General features: G+C 42.4%; 1 protein-coding gene across 12 annotated transcripts in view; it reads right to left on the bottom strand.

Moving 5' to 3' along the window:
- Nucleotides 1-22057, bottom strand: part of TANC2 (tetratricopeptide repeat, ankyrin repeat and coiled-coil containing 2) — a 154024-nt gene extending 131967 nt beyond the window's left edge. For 11 of the 12 annotated variants that reach the window (XM_039700622.1, XM_039700624.1, XM_039700625.1 and 8 more), the window contains exon 1: nucleotides 21447-21924. The gene's annotated coding sequence lies outside the window, so the exon portion shown is untranslated. Of the gene's footprint in view, nucleotides 1-21446; nucleotides 21925-21984 lie in introns of those variants that run through there. The other variant, XM_039700623.1, reaches the window with a different exon arrangement.
- Between the last annotated feature and the right edge of the window lie 1058 nt (nucleotides 22058-23115).

Below are 23115 nucleotides of genomic sequence, written 5' to 3'. Positions count from 1 at the left end.
GCCCATCAAATCCAGCTAGGAATTGCCAATTACCAACTCCAAACTGCCATCCAGGTTTGCAAATATAAAACATGACCATGGAATAGGAATATTCCTGAGTTCTACCATAAAGACAATAATATAATGAATGCTTTTTGCCAAGTTTCAGGTAATTTACATCAGAAAACATAGAGAAAACCCACTGAGAGTGTCACAAGGCCCTCCTGTGCTACAGAACAGGAAAATACACTTCACCCGTGGATCCTTTCACTGACTTTGCAACCAACTGCTGATTCCTTTTCCTCTGAACAATTCTCAGCCCAGAACAGAATCAATTCACATATACATTTCTTATAGCATGTTTACTGTTCCAGGGCATCCATCACTTCATTCATATCCATCACTATAACAGAAATGATCCAATTCAAACAGTTTTTGATAATTCTCTGTGTTTGGGACCTTTTCACTGCTTCAGACATTTTCTGACTGAAGCCATCACGGACAGAGCTGCTCAGACAGTTGAGAATGAACAGATTATTATGTAATTTCCAGAGTAAGAGAACAAAGAAATGCTATTAAAAAGTACAAGCTGGTAATGATGTCACAAAGCCATGTAAGCAAACACTTGAAAGCTAACACTCAGGAGAGGAGGTAGTTTAGTAACTCAGACACAAACTAATCATCCTCCAGTCCCAAATAATTTCTTGCTTATTGTTATTATTATTATTACTCTGATAGCTAATAACCACTGAGTTCTTCTGCAAAGACTGTGGTAAAAACTGAAGTGTAAAACAGCAAAAAGCTGCACATTCACCACCCTTTTAACAACCTTCACATCCATGTTGAAATATTTCTTAAAAAGAGCTTTTCTTGTATTCTGTTAAACCTGTAAGTATATGGCACGCAAATTAACTCAATTTTTGAATATCCTAGTGAATGAATGCACCCAAAAAAAAGCATAAAATCAAAGCCAGCTGAGGGACTGCCCAAGAGAAGGGCTCCTACCTAATGTGGGAATTACTGAAATAGGCAAGAATGGTTTATGAAAAAAAAATCCCAATATTGTCGACACTTTCAGCTGTCAGAATTAAGCACCTTCCTGTCACTCTAATACAGAAAATTCCTATATAAGGAATGAATACTTTCAGGTCCAGCAGCACACATTGTAGCTGCAATATTTTCCTGTCAGGCTAAAATCCATGAAGAAAAAAAAAAATTAAAGCTTTAAGATTCGAGGCAGAAACCAGAAAAGCTGCCATCCATGGAAACTTGACTACGTAGTCTGAAATCACACCAGAATGTTTGATTTCACAGCAGCAAGTTTGAGAAATGTTATGAGATATCTTGAGCTGAATACCACCCATCCTATATTTGAAAATATTCAACATTAGTACTGAGAAACATCCAAATAAAACTAGTTTTCTATTTATCCTAGAATAAAGAAAGGAACCTTTTTTTCCCCTCAATCCAAGCAAGCAGGTAAAAATTCACAGCAATTTTGAAAAGCTAATTGAATCTGAAGCCTCTGGACCAAACATAGCACAGGTCACATGTATCCTGATCTCAACAGTTTAATTATATTTTCCCAGAGAAATTAGCAACTTACTCATACTTTTATCAACAGAACATTAATACACAGACATTAAACACAATGGCCATCTGTCTTTGAAAACCAAAACTATCCCAATGATCAGAACATGCTGCTCAACCAGTCCTGCTGGAAAGCAAAGGCTCTAAAATGGTCTCATGAATAGGGATTTCCATCTTTACATGCAGTTATTTTTCTAGTTTTGGCTGTCAGATGCACCAGCTGGTATAAATTCAGTAAGCCTGGATGGTATTCTAAAATCAAATCAAATCAAATCACAGTTTAAATTCCTTGCACATATATACATGCTGGAAACAAAATGCATACTGACTAAAAATAATCTTGATTTCAGTTCGAACTTGCGGAAATTAATTTTTAAGCAAAAAGTGTGTTTTAATGATGTCTGTCATGTAACAAATCAAAGATCAGGAAAATGACAGAATTCTTTAAATTATTATCATGTAACTACGCCTGCCCTAATTTTACTGGGGACTAATCTGGGAAAAAAGTCTCATGTTTCCATCTTGACACAGAGTTTGTCTTCTCAACCTCATATTCTCTAACTAAAAGTAAGATTTGAATCATATGTTGCCACACGTAATGACTGCACTTACACACTTCATTACACAGGAAAGCAGACCATTGATAAATCAAGAATTCCACAAATAAAACCATACAACATAACACTCCAGTCCAGAATTAGATACCTCTTGGCTGATTTTCAACAGCATTAAACAAGCATCCAATCTACCATATTTTAAGTTGGCAACAGTTTCTTCATGATCATCACTCGAAATAACTATGGGAAAGCATCCAGACCTCAATGGAATAATGAAAAAAAATCAGAAAACTGACCATGCTTTGAATTAAGTTGGTTTTTTTTGCTTATCACGTATGCCTTAAAAAAACCCACCCTGTGTGTTAAATCCAGATGACATCCACATTCTGCTCTTCACAACTCACAATCCTGATTTTATATTGCAATTATAAGGAGCTCCCATTTTATTTTCTGCTTACAAATACTTCCAACTCATGAAGGACTGCATTTTTTAGCATCTTAATCCTGTTTATCAAAATTAACAAACTTACCTATTTACCACTTTTTTCCCAGCAATCTGGGGGCAGGAGCTGTTACTGTTTTATGGTACCTGGTGGTCCCCAGCCCTCACCTCTCTAATATTTTCACACTCTAATTATCATCTTCTGTTTAATAACTCTGACAGACAGAGACTGTTAGAGTAATGTAGGAGTTAGTGGTGGTGCCCCAGCAGAAAGGAGCAATAAATAAGTCTTGGGTCATGTTTCTCTCACCAGCAAATCTGCTCAATGGCTTTAGAGAGAGAACAAGTGTGAGCGAGTGTTGATTATTCCTGGTCTTCATTTCAAGTATTCCAATAGTGTAAGCTCCAGAAGGAAAGCAAGCCAGTTATTTTTGTTGTTTCTTCTCGTTTTCCTTGGTTGTGCACGCTCTTCAATGCCAAGAAATGGACAGGATTTGGGATTTTCTCAGTGAATGATGACATAAGTTATTGGTGATTATACATGCCTACACTTGCATTCCAAATGTAGGGGGAAACACATTCCCCTTCCTTCCATCTCTAGGAGGCATTAGATCTTCTCCCTAGGACAGACTATAGATACGATTTAAAAAATCAATTGGTTTTTGTTGTTATGCAACTTTATGGAGTAAACTCACCCATCACTGCTAAACTTTTATTAAAGCTAAAAATGGGGGAGTGGTGTAAAGGCTGTGTCTAAAACCCCAACCAACACTGCAGTATTCAGCTCTGCTGTGTTATCACTGACTTTGATACACACTTTTTGATACTCCTCGGCTACTCCACGAGTATCACTGAGCATTTTCTTTCCCAGAATGAAAGAGAACAGTGTCCCCTGGCATTCTGGTTCTGGAGGGACTCAGAAAAGCACTGGAGCTGCAGCATCACCACCACCCTGTTCACTTGGCTCTCTGTGAAACCAGGGACTGTGCAGTAAAGCAGGCAGGAGGGGTAGGGCAAAGCAAATTGCACCTCTGGTTTTTCCAATGCTCCTGTATTAGGTTCTGTTTTGTCGGGCCAGGGTTTTATGAGCCTTCAAAAGGGAACCTCATACCCCAAGGATAGCTTGGCTATTACCTTTGGAGGCGAAGAATGAGCAGGATGGCTTCTGCTGCAGTGTTTGAAACAAAAAGGTTTAATAAAAGGCAAAATAACAAACAGAAAATCCGAGCCAGGTACAGAGGTCTGCTCCTCCTGGTAGAAACACGTTCACAAAAGCCGTTCAGATATTTTGTCCTCCTCTTTTTCTACCTTATGGCCCAGGCGGGACTTTTTGGCTTCTATCCAATTAGGTGACCCCGAGTTTTTGGTGAAGTCTCTGGGGTCCTATAAGGTGGCTTTTCACCTGTTCATTGGGAGAAACTTCTGGGCTTCTTTCCTTTTTTGGGGGACAAAGGCTAGCTTTGCCACTCTGTCATTGGGGGGCACACTCCTACACTCCTGCACCAGCCAGCTGAAGTGACCAAGGCACTTCTGAGCCACAGGCAAGGATCCTGAAGCCAATATTTATCCCAGTTTACAACTGGGATAAGTTAAGAGGGTACTTGGTTATTCAAAGCCGACTTCTTAAGCCGTGGTAATGCAGTTTTCAGTAGTCACATTGAAAGTAACTCAGTCCTGCATTTGGGAAGCGCTCAGCTTTCTCTGGGCTCTCTCACTAGGAATGTTTTCTGCCTGCTACTGTTTATCTCCTCAAGGCTTTGTGGATTTTGTTCTTTGATTCCCTCTGTGGACCCCTAACAGCTTGCTTTATGGTTAGCTGATTTCTCCTGCTAAAAAAAAGATCTCACTGGGCTTTCAGCTCTCACTTGCATCAGACTGAGGAAGCACAGTTGTTTTTGCCAGAACTGTAACTCTGTAATCTCCATTTTTGCTGCTGGTTGTGGGATGAAACCATAAACTCCTGATTGTTGTTAGCTGAGGAGGACAGTGTGAAGTGGAGCTCGTGTATACAACACTGAATTCTTTTGAAGCCTGCTATGTGCTGTAATTTCAAATGTCCTCATACAATGGCTTCATTTATAACTCATAGTTTAAACACAGTGTCTGAAGTAACCCCTTTGGTTACACTCCCCATTCACTGGTCTCAGCCTTAAACAGCAGCCCATTGTCTCCTCTGCTGTAGCTAACACAGCCAAAATGCCTGATTCACCTTTATTATACTCTGAAACAATGTCTATTAAGAAACAATGCTCTGAAATCTCCTCAGGCAAGTTCTGCAGAAAAACATTTCTGACATCAAGATGCGTTACAGCAAATACAGCAATCGCCTGGCTGTATCACCACCCGTATCAAAAAGGCTTTTTTCTTCAGCAAGAATGAGTCTGAAACATGAAAAATAGTTTAATGTTCAGAATCTTGTAGCTAGATGGGATTATCTTACGTCTAAATTGAGTATGGATAGCATAAAGTTTATTGCTTTGAAAGCCAAATCATGCAAACGATACTGCAGAAACCACTTCAGGATAGTCTTAACACAAATCTAAAAAAAGACATATTTTCTCAGCTACCAGAGAGCTTTTTATGCTCTATAAACACGCACAAGGAAAGCAAAGGAGGAAAATCTGCTCTCAGCCTTTGGGCTCTTGCTATTAAAGCAATATTCATAATCCCTACTGCCCAGCTGTGTGATACAGTCATTTAACTTGTTAACCTTCAGAGATCACAAGACCCATGAATAAATCTCTCCTTAATACACGATGGTAGCAACCCCCCAGCTCAGCAACACCCCCAGGAACTGAGCCAAGGCAAGAAGATGAACACTGATACCAAAGAACACAAGGAAAGCTGCATGACCTCACTTCCAGCAAGGATTCAAAGGGCATCATGCTGAGAGACAAGCATGGTGCATACCATGCACATATTTTGTATATTCCACTTGAAATCCGTGCTTTATTCACTCTTTTCCAACAATTGGTTTTAAAATGCATCTCCTCTGCTGCACAGCTCTTCTGTACTCTGTCATTCCTTTTCTACCTAAGCCATGTCCTGTTTCAAGTCTTCCTCAGCTCTAAAATATCTTCTTTAAAACAACTGAAACAGAATGAAAGTGACTCCTGGGAAAATTTCTTGGTTCACTTTATTTACAAGTTTGTTTCTATTAACCAAACCACTGAGCCACTACAACATCCCTCCGTAACAACTGATACAGATCTCAAAAATTCCTTCAAGGTGAAACTATTAAAACACTGAGGGAAAACATAGGAAAGCTGCTGACTAAGAAATCACTTCTCTCCTCTAGAAAGCCCTGGCAATTAAGATTACAGTAAATGAAGCCTGCAGAATAAAAACCAAAAATCTTCCTTCTCCCAGCAAGCCCATTCTGCAGAGCCAATAAATGTTTGCCTTTGGTTTTCCGGGTATAGGAAATCCATTTCCTCCACTGCTCCTGCAGCCACTGCAGGAGAGAGCAACAATGACCAGAAAAAGAAACTAAAAATAAGAAAATCTCAACCGAGTCAACACTGAACCTGCAGCCCACTGCAGGAGAGAGCAACAATGACCAGAAAAAGAAACTGAAAAAAGAAAATCTCAACTGACTCAACACTGAACCTAAAATTACTCCTTCAGTGTCAAGCTCAGGTCTCTCCTGTTAAAAGGTTACTCTGTTCATGAGTGACTTTTTGTCATATTTTGTAATAATTACTTTTAATACACTAATAGACACAGGCATAAACTGTGATTTTGTTGCAGTCCCTATGCTGCTCTATCAAGGAAAACAAGGATTCTTCCACTTGCACCAGAATAAAGAGGCCTCCTCCCTTCCAACACAGTTTGAATCATGTATCAGTATGTGACATATAACACAAATTCTGTGTTAGTTCTAGGTAATTTGACAGTAGAGAATTAGATTCCGAGCTTGAAATCCTTCTAGGAAGTCATTACTGCTGCAAAATTACTATAATATGACTACTGCAACAGTTAATTAAAAAGATCTGTCACCATGTTGAGGAAAGAATTTTTTCACAGGCTGTTTCTGCTCTGAACTCCACCTGCTTTAAGTACTCACACTCTACTGGCAGTAAGTGGAATGCTTAGCTGAATCTATGTAAGCAAACTTAAAATAACTACACCCCTGAAGAAATTAAAAGAGGAAGATAAGGAATGAATTTCAATATTACTAACAACACCCCTTCTCTTTAACTCTCACTTATACTTGTTTGTATAAAAATCATTTGTGTCGGGGCACATTTTATTAGCTTGCTCTAAAACATCTCTGGAAAACTCAGGCAGCAATTAGACAGATTAATGTCTAATACTGAAGAGTAATTTAGCCCATTCCCCACTGCCAGCTAAGAAATGCTACTCAGTCCTCTCTAAATGTACTCTTGCTACACTTTTCCAGTCTACTGCAGAATATAAATTATGGCTATAAATACATACAGACAGAAAATTTTTAAGGACTATATCAAATTGTTAGAAAAAGGGAAACCATATAAAATTCTCTATTAGATGTTACAGTCAACAAGACACCAAGTCCCAAAGATCTTATTACAAATACACATAAACAACATGGTAAATCCAGAAGAACTTGGGGAAAAAAAAGATATAAGGATCTACCAGGTTCAAATACTCAGCTAATAATTAAAGATGTGAAAATCCACTAAACATCCACTGAGAAGATGCTGCTTAGAGCAAAAGGTGACCTGTAACCTTTGCTATGAGGGTGTGTAGAAAAATCATGCTGATTCGCATTCCAATTGAGTCTCAAGCCTGTCTGCCCTGCAGATAAGATAAATGCATTTGTAACACCAGGCAGTTTTCATCAGAAACAAACACACAACTACATTCCCTACAGCCCAGTCTCAGCAGCACCCACCCCCTTAACCACTGCCCCACCAACAAATTCTTGTGAGAAGTGCATTAAATAAAATTTAAAACTCCTTTCCTCACATTTATTTGAAAATTATTATTATTGTTGTTAATAATAATAATAATAATGATGATGATAATAATAATTATAATAAATAAAAATAGTAATTTTTAAAACCTTTGATCCAAGGTGCCATGAAAGGGCAATACATGTGCATTCAAGGAGAAAAAGCAGCTGTACACTGATCCATCCCTGATAGCGAGTGCAGTGATCCCTTCTGTTCAGAAGGATGTTGACTGGCATTTGTAGCACAGTTATAAATGTGTCAAAATCCTGTCTGACTTCTAAATCACTCAACCAAGTCAGTCTTAATTTTCAGATGAGCTTTTGTTCTCTCTAAATGCTCCTTTAGGAGACTGGGAGCCTTTTTCACACAAGCTTTGCAAAATACATTATTACTAAGTTCACCACTTTTGGGTTACTCTTCCCACCAGCCTATCCACATGTTTATTTACATGCAATTATCTATTCAGGAAACACATTTACAAATTCAGAAACATCTCATTGCTGCTCTCTCCCTCACTACCTGAGTTCTCCAATAATTTATTTGCTCATCTTCCTTCACCCTCAGGATGCCCAAGACAAGAGTGAGAAATATAAACCCTGGTACTTACAGACCTGCAGGAGCAGCTCACAGCAAGGGAGAAGAAAATAACATTATTCTCACACACAGGCAGCTCCTGGGTCATCTTCACAAGCAGGACAACTCAGGAGGGAAAAGTACCCAGGAATGCTGGGAAAATACAGAGATTGCCATCCCAGAAAAGATTTCCTTTCAGCCTACTGAAAGGCACAGAGCAGAAGGCAGAAAATAGACTCTGGTAGAAGAGAATAGGGATGACAACCTGACATCTTTCTGGGAGACCTCACAGGATGAAGGACAAACAGATTTGCTCAGCCCAAGGGGGTTCTGAAGGTGACGCTGCAAAGAGCAGACACACCACTCTCAGTTCTGCACAGCAGCACAGACCCTTTGGAAGAAGAATAATTTCTCACTTCCTTTTTTGTCTCTCAAGATCACATAGAAACACTTTCCCATGGCTGCTTTTCATGGTTTAAAAGTTTGCACGTTGATGGAGGAGGAAAGTTGGAAAGAGCTTCTCTCTGTGTGATTATTTACTTAAATCCTTCCCATTACTAAAAAGCAAAATGATAAAAACCACCTAAGCTTGAGGAGGTGGAAGACTTCACTTCTTACAAATTATTTCATTTCAGAAGGTCTGAGCACACAGGAGCAGAGGGAAATCCATGGTGTTTGTGCAGCAGGGCTTGCCCACAGCTCACTCTGCACCCGAAGAACCAGAAATGAACTCCTGGCCCTGCCACCCCAATTCAGCAACGCCACGAAGACAAACCAGCAGCAGGATGAGAAGGGGGAGGGAGGAGGAAGAGGAAGAGCTCAAATAAAGGAAGGAAAACCAAGCTGATGTTCCTCTAATGAGCGACGTGCAAAAGCTCCCCATCTGAGATCCATGCTGTAAAAACAACTTTTGGAGGAAAACAAACAAAATGCAGTTGAAAAAGAACATTCCGGGTTCTTTCTGGAGCTTTCTTACAATAGTTCCAGGCTACTCCACATTTTTGTCTGCAGTGTTTCTACACTGTATTATTTAGCAAACTGCACATAGATAAAATCCATCTCCTCAAGGAAAATCTAGAATTCCCAAGTAACACAATATGAAATCTGGAGACATCCTTCCTTTATCTAAAAGGCAGACAGCTATAAATACTGCACCTTTCCATCAAATTAGGCACATTAAACATGTAAGTGAAGTGACTAATATTTTAAGTGGTTTCTTATTTGGAAGAAAATAATAAAATTCAATTTTATGAAGTATTTATACTTTCAATAATAATTTACTGTTTATGTTTAATTTTTTTTTTTTTTTTGAAATCAAGTCCCACTTGCACAAGCACTTCAGATAGAACAACCTGACACCAGGAATGGAAACTCAGGATTTTCCAAGAGGGAGAATGGACACAAAGTGCTTTTTCCTGGGCTCTCTCTAGTTATATTTGATGTGAATGATGTGTTACAGAGCATCTTAAAAATACAAACAGGCATCCTACACAACAATTTTGTATTTCCTTTGAATTATCCAAAATAATTCCAGGCTGAGACTGAACTTCCCTTCCTACACAGGCCCTCCAGAACATTTAAAAATACAAAATTTGCATTGACATACACAAGCATGGACTGTATCAAATAAAAAGCTATTTCTCCCCAAAACCCATAAAGATTAATTTATATATATAATTCTGTAGGTTACTATGAGCTTGTTTTTTAACTTTTTCTGAGCTTGGTTTAGTCATGTCTATGATACACTAAAAGGACAGAGCCAGACTCTGTGCCCTTGCAGAGAGTTAGAAAAGGCTCCAGAATTTATTCCCTTTGTTGTTGATGAAATTCAGGATATTCTTTTGGATATTCTGTTTGCTGGTGTGTCATGAAAATTCTCAGAAAACCAAAACCATTTGAAAGTTCAGCCCAGGTTTGGAAAATCTCACAAACAAAAGCAGCCTGGATAGTCAGGAAACAAGTGCTTTGTTCTATCCATGGCTTTGTCAGCCTCAGTTTCAAGGAGATTTGGGGTTTTTTTTTTTGTTATAGAGAACTCAGAAGTCACTATACACAATTTATGTGGAACCAAAATTATTGTTTTCCCAGGGAGAGAGTCTGGGAGGTCAAAAAAAGATTGAATCTTTTTTATAAAGCTTACTGTATCTCTTGTACATTAAAAGTTCCAAAACAGGACAATATATAAAAAATAGTTCTTGATATTAATTAATTGTAAAAATCAAGACCAGATCCTCTTTCTAATGATAAATTATAAACTACCAAGCGTATTCAGTGCCAAAAGGAAATACATGTATTTTTTTTTTCATGGCAGTGAAACCCATTCCAATTAAGAGCCATTACATTTGCTCCTATCCCACACTAATGAGGCCCGAGTGGAGTCTGCTCTCCCCCAAACCAGCCCCTTTACACTGCTCCATCTCATTTTTAATCACATCCTGCAGTTTACACCCCAACCAGCCACGCCGCATCCTTTCTTACACATAATATTAATATTTATTCAATTTCTCTTGAAAAAACTTATCTAGAAATCAGTCAGTCAACAACTTGTCGGGATTTATGGTGGGTTTTTTTTTTTCTTTTTTCCCCTGATTATTCACAAAGAGCCTGAGCTCAGAATATGGAATAACAGGCCTGCTGCCAGCAGACTTCCTGAACTCCAAGCCTGAAGCATATGGATAAGCTCTTAATACAATACAGAAAGACACTTCTTGAATGGAAGCAGGCAGCACTGCTTTGCACAGAAGTTCAGCACAAGTGTATAGACTAGGAGCAAAGTGCCAGCAGATCTAAATCTGGGGATTTATGGTCTAGGAGAGGTTGAAGCTGCCCAAATTCCAGAACTGCACGCTGCAGCCAGCACTCACGTCCATCACGCACAAGAGCACAGGTGGCAGAATGGGACATCTGAGAAGGGGAAATAAATGTCCACACCCACACTCAGCTCTAAGCAGGTAATCATTAATACCACAAGATTATTCTGCATATTTCATTCCTCTTAAACTGAGGAAAACCAACCCAGAGCACACGGTGCATAAAGATGGACTCATCGCTTGGTATGGTTGCCCAATTTCCAGATAATGAAGAACAGCTAAATAAGTTTATGTTACATGATTTAATCTTCCTTTAAAGATTGTTTTATCCAAACTTGGAAAGGTTTTTTGTTTGCCTCCATTTATGAAGGATGTTGATTTGCATCTGATTTTTAGTGGTTATGCTGCAGTAAAAACCTTGACTACACAAAAAGACATGGCCATGTCACCAGTAAAGGTGACAGCCAGCTCCTTGTAGGGCCTGATCTGCTTTTTCAGCTGCCTGTGAGGACAAAAGCAATGCAAAAGTTTATTTTAATGGCTTCCTTAGTGCAAAATTTTAATTGTAACCAAGCAACATTATACACAGTATACAGTTACATCAGGTACAAGCCATACCATGGATTTGGTTTAGGTGAGTGCTGAAACTTGCCACAAAATATTAACTAATTAAGATGACCATTCCAAAATGGAGTATCTGACTTAAACTGCATTTCTTAATAGAAATAATTTGGTAAACAGATTAAACACCCACATGCACACACTTACAAAATAGCATTTGTTAACTGACCTAAAAAACCTGCACGTGTATCCATCAATTTCCACTCGGATTTCTGCTCCCAAAGGTCCAACAGTCCCAAGGTTACTGTTTCCAGTAACACAAAACTGACTCAGTGCAAGGATTAGGGGGCTTGGACAGAATCTTTATTGACCAGATTTGGTAAAGTAGGTTTCTGGACATTTACAAGAGGCAGAAGCAGTTTAAAAACAACCTAAAACCAAAACAACAACAATAACAAAACCACCCCACAAAGAAATCAGCGAAATCAGAATCCAAAGCAAAGCTCAGACACGTTATGAGGATTCCTGCAGCAAAGTCCCTGTGCTGAGACAACGTACCCTGACAGGAAAGGAGCTGCACCCACCCAGAAAATCTGATGAAGACCAAAGCCCTCTTTGCAAGCCCGTCTGTGTCTGCACAGAAATTTTCTCCACGCTGATCCAAAGTATTGACAAAGTCTGAGCAAGTCTACAACAAGAACTCAGGTCTGAAAAAGGCACAAATTCATAACTCTCCCTAAATTTCTTTTGCTCTGTGTACATGCAAATGATATTTTTCAATTTTCGTTTCAGATGTTTAACAGCACTTTGTGCTGCTCCTGTTCTCCTGTATTTATAGTGCTGTTTTTATTCAGAATAAACACTGAGAAATTAACTTGCTCATAGTCCAAGCTTCTGATTTTTCAATACTCATTTGAATCTACTCCTTTTTTCCTATCCCTGCAGCACCTTGAAAGCCAATGCCATCCACAGGTTTCACCAGCACACTCTCAATTCCTCCATCCAGGTTACTAAGCAACCTGGAAACCAGCTCTGCAGCTACTGTACAGCACTTCTGATTATGCCACATCCAACTTTTCAAACAAAAATATCACAGGCCACCACACTGAAGTGATTCTAAAAGCAAGACAGAGAGTTTTCCACCTCATTTTTACAAAGTTTCTCTTATTTTAGAGCAGCAATTTGTTTAATAGTGCCAAAGGTAAAGACTGAGATCTTCAGTCCCCATTGGGTAAAGTCTAAATCAAATTGACAGACCACTCCATTATACAGCTTTTAAAAAATTCCTTAGGATCATGGATTCATCAAGTTGAGGCTTACATAATACAAAAAAAAAGGCAATTTTTTTAGTGCCTAGGAGCTGGTCTAGCAGCCATCACAGCCATACTCGTCTGACTTACTCCCCTCACACTTTCTCTCAAATGCCAGCAACTCAAACCCCAGCAGAGCCCCCCATGACTGAAAATACTTCTCAAGTTGGCAAAAAATAAATACTTGCATCTCTTTCTCTTTGAAAACGTACGCTGATTTAGAATGACACCATTTGGCCTGTGATCACAACTTGTAACTGGCAAGAACTCCCACTGTTATTACTTTTTGGGATAACTGCTACCCACATAGTGCCAGATGGTCCTTTCCACCTCTGCTGAGGAGGTGGAGCAGCTCTGCCTGCTGTCAGCATTACAGCTTCTTCATTTTCTCTAAATCAAGGCAGAGATGATATTACCAGTCTGAAGAGAAAGCAGGTGGGCACTTGTAGCTGCATTACAGTTGAAGCCTTCAAAGAACAATAGTCCTTTCTTTCGTGGGGCCTGTTACACTCAATCCTCACTCCTGAAGACAAGAAAGCAAGGGGATGTCACGACCCCCATGCAGGTATTCACCAAAGGATGGTGCCAATGAAAAGCTGCTCAGAAAGATTTCAATCAAACACAGATGTTCTGACTGTGAAGATGAGTGTCTCATACTAACAACTGTGTGAGGCAGCAGGAAACTGAGCTGGGGTCTTCTAACCAAATCTTACACTGAAAATTCAATGGGAAAATTATTTGAGTAAGAGGAGGAAAACCCATTAAGTAAGAAAATGGGGAATTTGTCCCTCCGTAACATATAAATTATCTATTAAACTAAGATTATGTGGAACTGCAAAAGCTGCTGGGAAAGATAATCAGAACTAGACTCCAACTTATACAGAAAGTAACAGATGAAGCAGCACACAGCAACACACACAGAATACCTGCCACAACCCAGATTATTTTTAAGGATATTTGCAAAATGAAGTCACATGAAGAACACCAGAGCCTTCAAGCTGGGATGAACCAGCAAAATCTGCAGACACAAGCATTTATTTTCATCATTCAAATCACACTATCCACTTGCATTTGCACCTCTGCACAGGCTCAGTTTAACAACTCTCAGAAAACTTACACACATACACACATCCTTTTGTCTCTCTTCTCCAAGCATCACTCATTTCTAAAATCTATCCTCACTATTTTACTTTGTTTTTCTCTCTCTCAGAACCCGTCCATATTGTATTCCAGAAAATCCCTGAAGGATGGAAAGTTGTTTATCTGTTTGCCCTTTGCTGAAGACTTTCCTCTAGAGCACTTGCAGGAACAGCCTGGCTAAGCCCATTCCAATTATCTACTCAGTCACTGACCCCTTCTGCTCCCAGATCTTCTGCTCAGACACTGAGCAGAGCCAGGACAGGGAGCCAGGAATGTGCCTGCTCTGAAGGAGCCTGGAGAAACAGGAGGAGCACAGGGGTTTTAGGCCTGAAAAGACAACCCACCCCAAATAAATAAATGAATAAATGAATAAATGCTGCCATCCCCCAGCTCTGGTGAGCCACAGAACGTACAGGCATGCTGCTCCTTCACTTTCTTCTATTTCTTCATTAAAAATGCCAACTTTAGGAGATCCAACCCAAGAAGTCACAATAGCAGGAGCTCACTTGTATTGATGGAAAAAGGTGGCACCAGAACCTCCTGTGCCAGACTGGCAGGACAAAAGAGGACTGTTAACTCCACTTGAGCAGCTCCACCAGTGAGCAATTTCAGGGCAAGAACAGCAGAAGGCAGGCAGGAAAAGGTGATCATTCTTTTTACCTTGCACCCAGACATCTGGTTCAGCACAGCTGAGAAACCAGCAGCTTTCAGCAGGAATCACCAGCTGGGTGATGGGACAGGGCAGGCAAAACTTCCTCAAAGAGCAATAAAAGATAAGCCCTATTTTCTTTGGTGTTGCTTCTGTAAAATAATAAAGCCATTAAGCAATATTCCACCTAACAAATGCAGAAAGAATCGAAATTCTCCAGATACAGAACCAGGATCAATTCATATTTGTTTCTCTCCAATGTCTTCTCTCAGTTTTCCTTGTGTTTTCTCCTTGACTTCATTGGAAATAATATTTCATAACCTCAGCCACAGGCAGCCCAGTGGAAGTGCTAAGCATGGCAACAGAGCCCATCAATACAGTATTTATATTATTACCAATATTTAAGAAAACTGTCCAAACAATGGCCACAGGATCCAACTCAATGAGCTTCACACTCCAAGGGCAGAAAATTCACCTCCAGGGAAGTCTGGATTACCAACAAGGTGAGTGGCAGGAACAGAAGAAATCATAATTATATTTCCACATTAAAGACATTATGACACTTTCAAGAATAACAGTTAATGCTTTTCAGCCTATTAGAGGCAATGCACAACTGCTTTCTGAACCACCAGCACTGCAAATATTCCAACTCCCATTCTGAAAGATATTATACTCTTTAATTTTGGTATTTTTCATCTGCACTGCTGGTTTCTCTGGTTTATATGTGCTCATCAAGGTTCTCATCCAAACTATAAAGGAAACACAGATTTTTAGGAAAGACACTCGAAGAGAACACAAAAAAAAGGAGGAAATCACTTACACCTGTATACAAGCCTTACTCATTAAGGCATATAAAAATATAAATTGCAGCAGAGGTGTTTCCTACTGATTGCTTTGTAAAAGCATTTTGCTTCAATGCTTCAATAATCTGAATACTGAAAAATAGCAATCTGTCAAATATTATTTTACCTGCCATGGGAATCATACAGGCATGAAAGTGAAAATCAAATAAATACCCAAAATACTTAGAAAGAAAGTAAACAAGAAGCTCCCTATCATAAATTATAAATTAACCATCTCTTTTCTCACACTTCTTAATTAGTAACAAATATTCAATGTGACTTGTACTGCAAATAACAATTCACCTATCCAAAATACTTCTTTCATTAATGAGATCATTACAAATCTTAAATTTGAGATCACTACAATTCAACTATAATTAGCAATTACAGCTGATGTAAGTAAAAATAAGATAATTGAATATTCACCAATAAAGTGAGGAACTCAGAGAAAAGTGATGCATTTACCCTATTCACTGTTATTTGGGACTTTTTCCTCAACTGTCAAGCTATTCTATATTTTAATCTTAAAAAATATTCCCTGCAGATGAGGGTAAAAGATGTAGTTCAACGAGTCAGCTGAATTTCATTAGTGGTGTGATATGAGCTTCAACTATTACACACTGGAAATGTGCAAATCTGACCTCTGAAAACCAAGTCAGCTAATTCCAATGGCAGAAAACCAGAACACATGGAAATCTGGATGCAAAGACAATTTCAAATGACGAGCAGACCTCTGCTGCCTCACATGCAACCTACTCTGAAAGAAATGATCACAAATTTACCAAGTAAGAACTCGAGGAAGGAGCAGCAGGAGGGTTTGTCTCCTTTCTTCCAAGCTCGGGGAAGGCTGGGATCATGGCAGACACACTTTTGGTATTTGCAGAGGCTCGCAGCACAGCGAGGAACAAACCCAGCTTTCAGCCTGCTCCGCTTTGATGGGCACAGGAAGGTCACAAACGCTCATCAGATGACTTTTCAGTAACTTCTGAGAAATGGGGCACCATGAATAGAACTGCTTGTGGTGCAAGAAAGGATCATTCATCTAGCCCAGGTCCTCCACTCCGGACATAGCAGTCAATTCTTTCTCATTAAGTACAAGTGAACAACTAATGAGCAACAAGTTGCTCCAAGACTCTGAAATTACGCGTCTGAAAGATCTCTCACAACAAATCCATCCCCAGCCAAACAGCAAAATTAACAGCAAGCCTGCCCTCACCCTGCAGAGCTCCCAGTCTGCTCAGGGAGATGTTCCCTCGGTCACAAATATGTTCCTTCCATAAAGGACAAATAAATAACAAATACTGGTAAGAGCTGAAATGTCAACATGCATGATTCATTGCTCTCTTCATTAATGATGCCAGCTCAAGAGACAGCAGCACTCTCCCAGATGACTTCCCTGCCATGAGCTCACACAACATCACTCCTCAGCAGCTCCAGCGGCGTGCACAGACCTGCCCAAGTAGGAATAGTAACATGAACTCAGCAGGATCCTGTGTGTTCCTCAAGTATCTGCGTGTGCCTCTGCCAAATCGGCTCTTAAGGATTCCTACCTCAGGTTACTTCTTCAGGGAAGCTAAATAATCCTCGTCTTTACAGTGCAACAGGAGGGATGGGAGTGGAAGGGAAAAAAAAAAAGCTACTCAAATTTTAAGTTCAAAAAAAAGCAATATTTTTAGAAAATAAGCCCTACACTCAGAGCAGGAAAAAAACCTTTGTGAAAGTGTTATAAAAATTACTGGGAAGTAAAACTTAGACCAAAGTTTGCTTTATGCAGAATACATAGAAACCCAACTATCACATATATTTTATAAAAGCCATGAATAAGTAATGATTCCTTCAAAATCAAATAATGATGCAACATGGCACAAACCCAAAGCTGAGTCAAATAAGCACATGGTACTTTTTATGTTTTATCATTACTAATTAATGTTTTCTTCCAGAGTATTTTTCAAGATAGAGTTTCTCATGCCACAGCATAAATTCTGTTATTTTATGAATTTTGGACAAATAGGGAATAAATGCTACCCAGGAAGAAAGCCAGGCTGCTCAGGGGACACAACAGATTATTCAAAGATTTCTCTTCCTGAGGAGCTGGAACACCACAGTGCCATTACCACAGCACACAGAACATAGAGCATTTTTATTCACAACCTAGTAAAGTAACCTCTGCTCTCTCCTCAGAATCCCACAGGCAATTCCAGGCTAAATTCCTCTTCAATGTGTCCAGCATCCTTGTTAAACTAGATCCTTTCATCACAGGCTGATGAAGTAGAAATTGAGGAACCCAGGGATGGGACAGCTTCACAAGGGATAACTCCAAGGCTGGGCTCTAAATTCCCATTTTCTCCCTTTCTAATGAAAGTCCACATAACAAGTGCTATTTCCTCTAAATAATGTAGAGTTTGCATTTAAAGTAATTACTTTTAAAATTGATATAAAACAGACAACTGCATTTTAGCCCTATACAATAATGGGATTGGAACCATTCAAAGGAACATAACTAGAATTTGGTTTTTTCAATCTCATAAAATCCAGCTGGCAAATAAACCAGAGACAAATGACCCAGTTCACTGGATCAAGTATTTCCAGGTGCAATGAGCTCCAAACACTAATTTATCTCCAGTGAGTGCAACAGGAACGTGCTCTACTTTCAAGTTAAAACGAAGGTGCCATTCTGGGTTGGCTGGAGCTGATTTTCTTTGCAGCAGCTCACACGGGGCCATGGTTTTGTCAAAGATTTGAACTACAAGAGTCAAAAACAACCAGTGGGCCCAGTTCTGTTACCACTGATGATGATGGTATCCTCCCAAAGCCCTTACTGGCAATGTCACCGTGTCCTGTGTCACCACAGAGCTCCACGTGCCCTATGGATGCTGAAAGAATTCCTAGAGGTGGACACACATTTATCACACTGCAAACAAAGCACAAGACAAAAAGAACCTGAAATTAGTGATCAGGCTGACTGCAGGGTTACAACCAATGACATAACAAAGGCTGCAAGACTTTGAGAACTTGTGGAGTACTAAACATAAACCACTCACGTCCTGCACACCACAGGTGCCATTTTAAGGCTTTGTGCAATACTCCAGACAAGTTCCCAGCTGGCATCAACCACCCAGAGCTCCCAAAGGACAAACCCAGCCACTCCTTCCTGCTCCTGCATCCTCCTGCTGTCACTCGCAGGCTCCACAGGTGAAGTTCAGTTTGTTGATCCAGCAAGGAATGAGCTCCACAAAATAAATAGCTGCCACTCACACAACAGCTGCTCAGAAGTTCAACGCAGAGGGTCCACAACACCACAGGTGGGAGAACAGGATACTGATTCAGCACCATTCCTTAAAATCTGCCTCACCCCATCAACAAACAGCACTCCAAGCCATTTGCCTGTCTGGATGTCAAAGGAAATTACCTTGTCAAAGGAAATAACCATTGTGCTCTAAAGAAAATTCATCCTCCAAAGTTGAAAGGATCAATGTTTACACATCAAAGAGACGAGGAACAAGGATTTTGCTTTTGAAAAAATTTCAAAGCAAAATATTTTTTTTTAATAGTGTGAAAGATGGGATTACAGGTGTTACCAGGCTCTCAGTTGATCTCATGTTTAACCACCTCTAGAAAAGGCAAACCTTGATAAAACATAAGAAAGGATATAATCCTTATCTTTCTAATGAGAAAAACCATGCACAAATTTGGGAGGGTCACAGGTCCATTTTTTTTGTTTTTAATGTACCAAGAGGTTGTTCTAGTTTTCTGGTTTCCCTCTTATTGTTTTTCTTTTGCAGTCTAACAAAAAAAGTAAGATACACTACCATGAATTTTAACAAGCATCCTGAAATTAAACAAAATACAAGATCATAAACTAACGAATACACAGTATAAATAACTTTAATGTGTCACAAGCAGGCCTGGCATCAAAGTGCTCTTCTGGAATTATACAGAAACTCACACCTGCAAAACTCAAGAGTAAAGAGTGCATAATGCTGTGTGTGATACATATTTGGGCCCTAAACCATTTGCATTTATGGTCATTAATATTAATGAGTGAGAATTTGCAAGCAGGAAGTTAGGGATGCTTGTCTGTAATGTATTAAAAAATTCATCTTGCAAAAATTCCCGGCACATAACAGGTATGCTCATGGATTTCTCAACATTAACATAAATATCACTGGTATTTCTAAAGGTTTAGCTGAAAGTAAATCTAGTGTATGCAACCTGAAATTTAAAACAACCCAGAAGCTCACACAGAATCATGGGAAAACCAATAGAAAAGACAGAAAGATGAGAGCAAGAGAGGAATTGCTAGAAGGCAATCAATACTGATAAGGAGTTTATTTTATAAAATTATATTAGTCATGCAGTTACCCTGAATATGTAACCAGTAATTCACACGGTAATTACAAGTCTACATTGCAGGCCAGCATGCTCCAATATTCTATGGCCACAGCAGAGATGCAGCCAGGGTATGACCCTGCCACTCCAACAAAATTGGGGTAAATTTGGAAAACACAGTCTTTCACTGTGCAGGATGCCCTTAGGATGAGTCACTACAGAGAAGAAGCACAACTCTAAGTAGTTTGTTTATTTTCTCAGAAGCCCAAGAGTCATAAAAGCCACAGACCTCAAACTGGCTAAGATAGTCTTTGCCTAAGCATTACTGCTCTCTTTCAACCAACAGTTTGTTTGCAGAGTCAAAAAATGAGATTTTGGTTATGGCAAATGGCAATGTATTGTATTTTCTTCATTCAACCATGGGTCTATCGTGCATTTCATAGGTAAACATTCCTCCACATCAATTGCCCATCATCTAAGGTATCTCACCACACAGTAAAAAGCCTCATGTGCCTGTACCCAGCAATTCCCTTCAAAACATCCTCACCAAAAGGCACTTATTACACCAGCTCCTCTTCCCTTTTTAATTCACGCCTTAGGAATGGATGCTCCCAGGTGCAGGTTCGGAAATTAAATTCTGAAGATTAAATAAGGAAAATAAATAAACACCACCCAGCCTTCAGCATTTTGCAGGCATCATTCCACACTCCAGCCTGAGCAATGCTGCTGGCAGGGTCTCCTGGCCATGTTATTGCTCTCCACAGCACGCTTGCAGCATTTCTTCTTCTCCTCCCAATCCAACACTGATTTGCCTTCGCTCCTATACCGTAGCTAGGCTGCACTCCCCAGCAGCGCTAATTAGCCTCCATAATAATTTATTTAAGTTCTCCAGCTATTTCATTTCCCTTGCACTATTTCCACCTTGATATAAGCCTAAAACCCACACTGCTCCATCATTATCTAAACCCATCTCCGGATCTTCCCAACACAACCGCCGATGAGAACCTGCCTTTTTCCTCCCCAAACACCCATCCGAGCGCCGTCTGCCTCATCATCTCGCATTGCTTTTTTTTTTTTTTTTTTTTTGCATTTTAGCCCCCACCAACCAACCCACGCCTGTAACGGAGAGCTCCAGCGTGTGTCATTAGACCCGCACGCCTTACTCAGCGCTCGGAGGGCGCCGGGGGAGCGGGTTTAACCCCGCCGGTGCCCGCGGCCGCGGGGGCGAGGCCGCTGCGCGCCCGCGGTACCTGCGGCACCTCCCGCCGAACGCGGCGCGAGGGGAAGCGGCCTCCCCTCAGCCCCGCCGGGCCCGGGGGGGACCGATCGGCGTTCTGCAGGGCGATCGCCGGCCCCGGCACGCCGCTTTCCCTTTTCAAACAAGGCTGCCGGTTTCTTTTCCAGCAAAACGCTGCATTTTGGGGAACTCGCTGCCCGCGCCGACCCCGCCTTTCCCGGCGCCCGCCGCCGCCGCATCCCAATCGAATCAGCGAGGCACCGACAGCGCCGGCACCCCCTGCCCGGGGACCGCGGGGAGGAACCCCCACCCCAACCCTGTTGTTGCGGTGCCCCCGGGAGGGGCGTGGCGGGGACCGCGATCTCCCCCCCTCACACACACACATACACACCGCCGGGCGTTGCCCCCTCACGGTGTGTCCCCGTCGCGTCCCACCCTCATCGGTGGCCGCGGGGGTTCACCGGCAGCCCGGCGCTCTGCCGCTCCTTACCTGGCGCGGGGAGGCTCCCGGCGGCCCCGCACAGAGCGCGGCTGCGCCTCCCTCTCACCGCATCGCCGGGAGCAGCCGCCGCCGCCGCCGCGGCGAGCGCGCGCCCGAAGGGGAGGGGACGGGGGGCGGCCGGGCTCGCCCCTTCCTCGGCGGCTCCTTCACCGCCCGCTACAGCGCCCCCTCCGCCCGCCCGTCCGTGCGTGCGTGCCCGCCGCGGCCTCCCCGGCGAGCCGCCGCTCCTCCCCTGCCGCTTTTCCTCTTCCCCCGGTTCCTCCGCTCGGTCGCTGCGAGCTCGCCGCCGCCTCACGGGAGCCCGCGGAGGGCGGGGAAGGGAAGCGGCGCGCGCGCTCCCGGGGCTCCCTCCCCGCCGCCCCCCATGAGCGCACGGAGGGGCGCGGCCGAGCGCGGAGCCGTGACGAGCGCACGGCTGTGCACAGCGGGCGCGCCGCGGTCCTCGGGCGCGATCCGCGCTGCGCCAGTTGCCTTTCCTGCCCTCTTTCCTTCCTCTCTCTCCCCACCCCTTCCTCCGCGGCCGTACCTGGCGGGGGATGCGCCTCGCTGACGCCCGGCCGCCCGTGCTCAGCCGCGGCCGGGAGCGGGGGAGCAGCGCCCGCGCCTGGCGAGCGGCGGAAACTCTGAGGGCGGGCGGGATCCGCCGGGGAGGGGGAAATCGGAGCTTGTGGCTGTGGCTGAGGGACAGGACGAGCCCAAGCCGTGTCCTCTCGCAGGCCGATCGTAGCCTGGGTTGTGTCCCCACCCCGTGTGGGCAGCAGGTCCAGGGCCCCTCTGCCCCGCTCAGGTGAGACCCCACCTGCGGAGCTGCCCCCAGCCCTGTGGTCCCAGGAAGAACATGGACTTGTTGGAGGGAGTCCAAGATAATTAGAGGGGGTGTAGCAGCTCTGCTCTGAGGAAAGGCTGAGAGAAGTGGGATTGTCCAGCCTGGGGGACCTAATTGCTCCTTCCGCTACCCGAAGGCAGCCTACCCGAAAGATATTTACAAGGCCAAATATTGTAATGGATATTTCCTAGGCCAAGGGGAGTGGCTTCAAACCGGAATGGTCTTCATGGTCCCGTCCAAGCCAAACCATTGTATGGTTCTGTGAGCTGTAGCAGCTCTGCTCTGAGGAAAGGCTGAGAGAATTGGGATTGTCCAGCCTGGGGGACCTAATTGCTCCTTCCGCTACCCGAAGGCAGCCTACCCGAAAGATATTTACAAGGCCAAATATTGTAATGGATATTTACTAGGGCCTGGAGTGACAGGACAAGGGGGAATGGCTTCAGACTGGATGGTCTTCATGGTCCTGTCCAAGCCAAACCATTGTTCTGTGAGCTGTAGCAGCTCTGCTCTGAGGAAAGGCTGAGAGAATTGGGATTGTCCAGCCTGGGTGACCTAATTGCTCCTGCCACTACCTGAAGGCAGCCTACCCAAAAGATGGAGGTATTTACTGGGGCCTGGAGTGTCAGGACAAGGGGGAATGGCTTCAAACTGGATGGTCTTCGTGGTCCCGTCCAACCCAAACCACTGTATGGTTCTGTGAGCTGCAGGGAGCAGGAAACACTTTGCAGGGCAGCTCCACGGGCCAGGAGCGGGTCTCTGGCAGCTCCAGGCTCTGTCAGGACCTGCGCAGGGCCAAGGCACCAAAGGCACTCTGAGGGTTGAGCCTGTTCC

This window comes from Passer montanus, unplaced genomic scaffold (assembly GCF_014805655.1).
Source record: "Passer montanus isolate IOZ18808 unplaced genomic scaffold, ASM1480565v1 scaffold142, whole genome shotgun sequence".
Classification (NCBI taxonomy): Eukaryota; Metazoa; Chordata; class Aves; order Passeriformes; family Passeridae; genus Passer; species Passer montanus.
The sequence above is the reverse complement of the archived record's forward strand: the minus strand, read 5'-3'. Positions and strand labels throughout refer to the sequence as shown.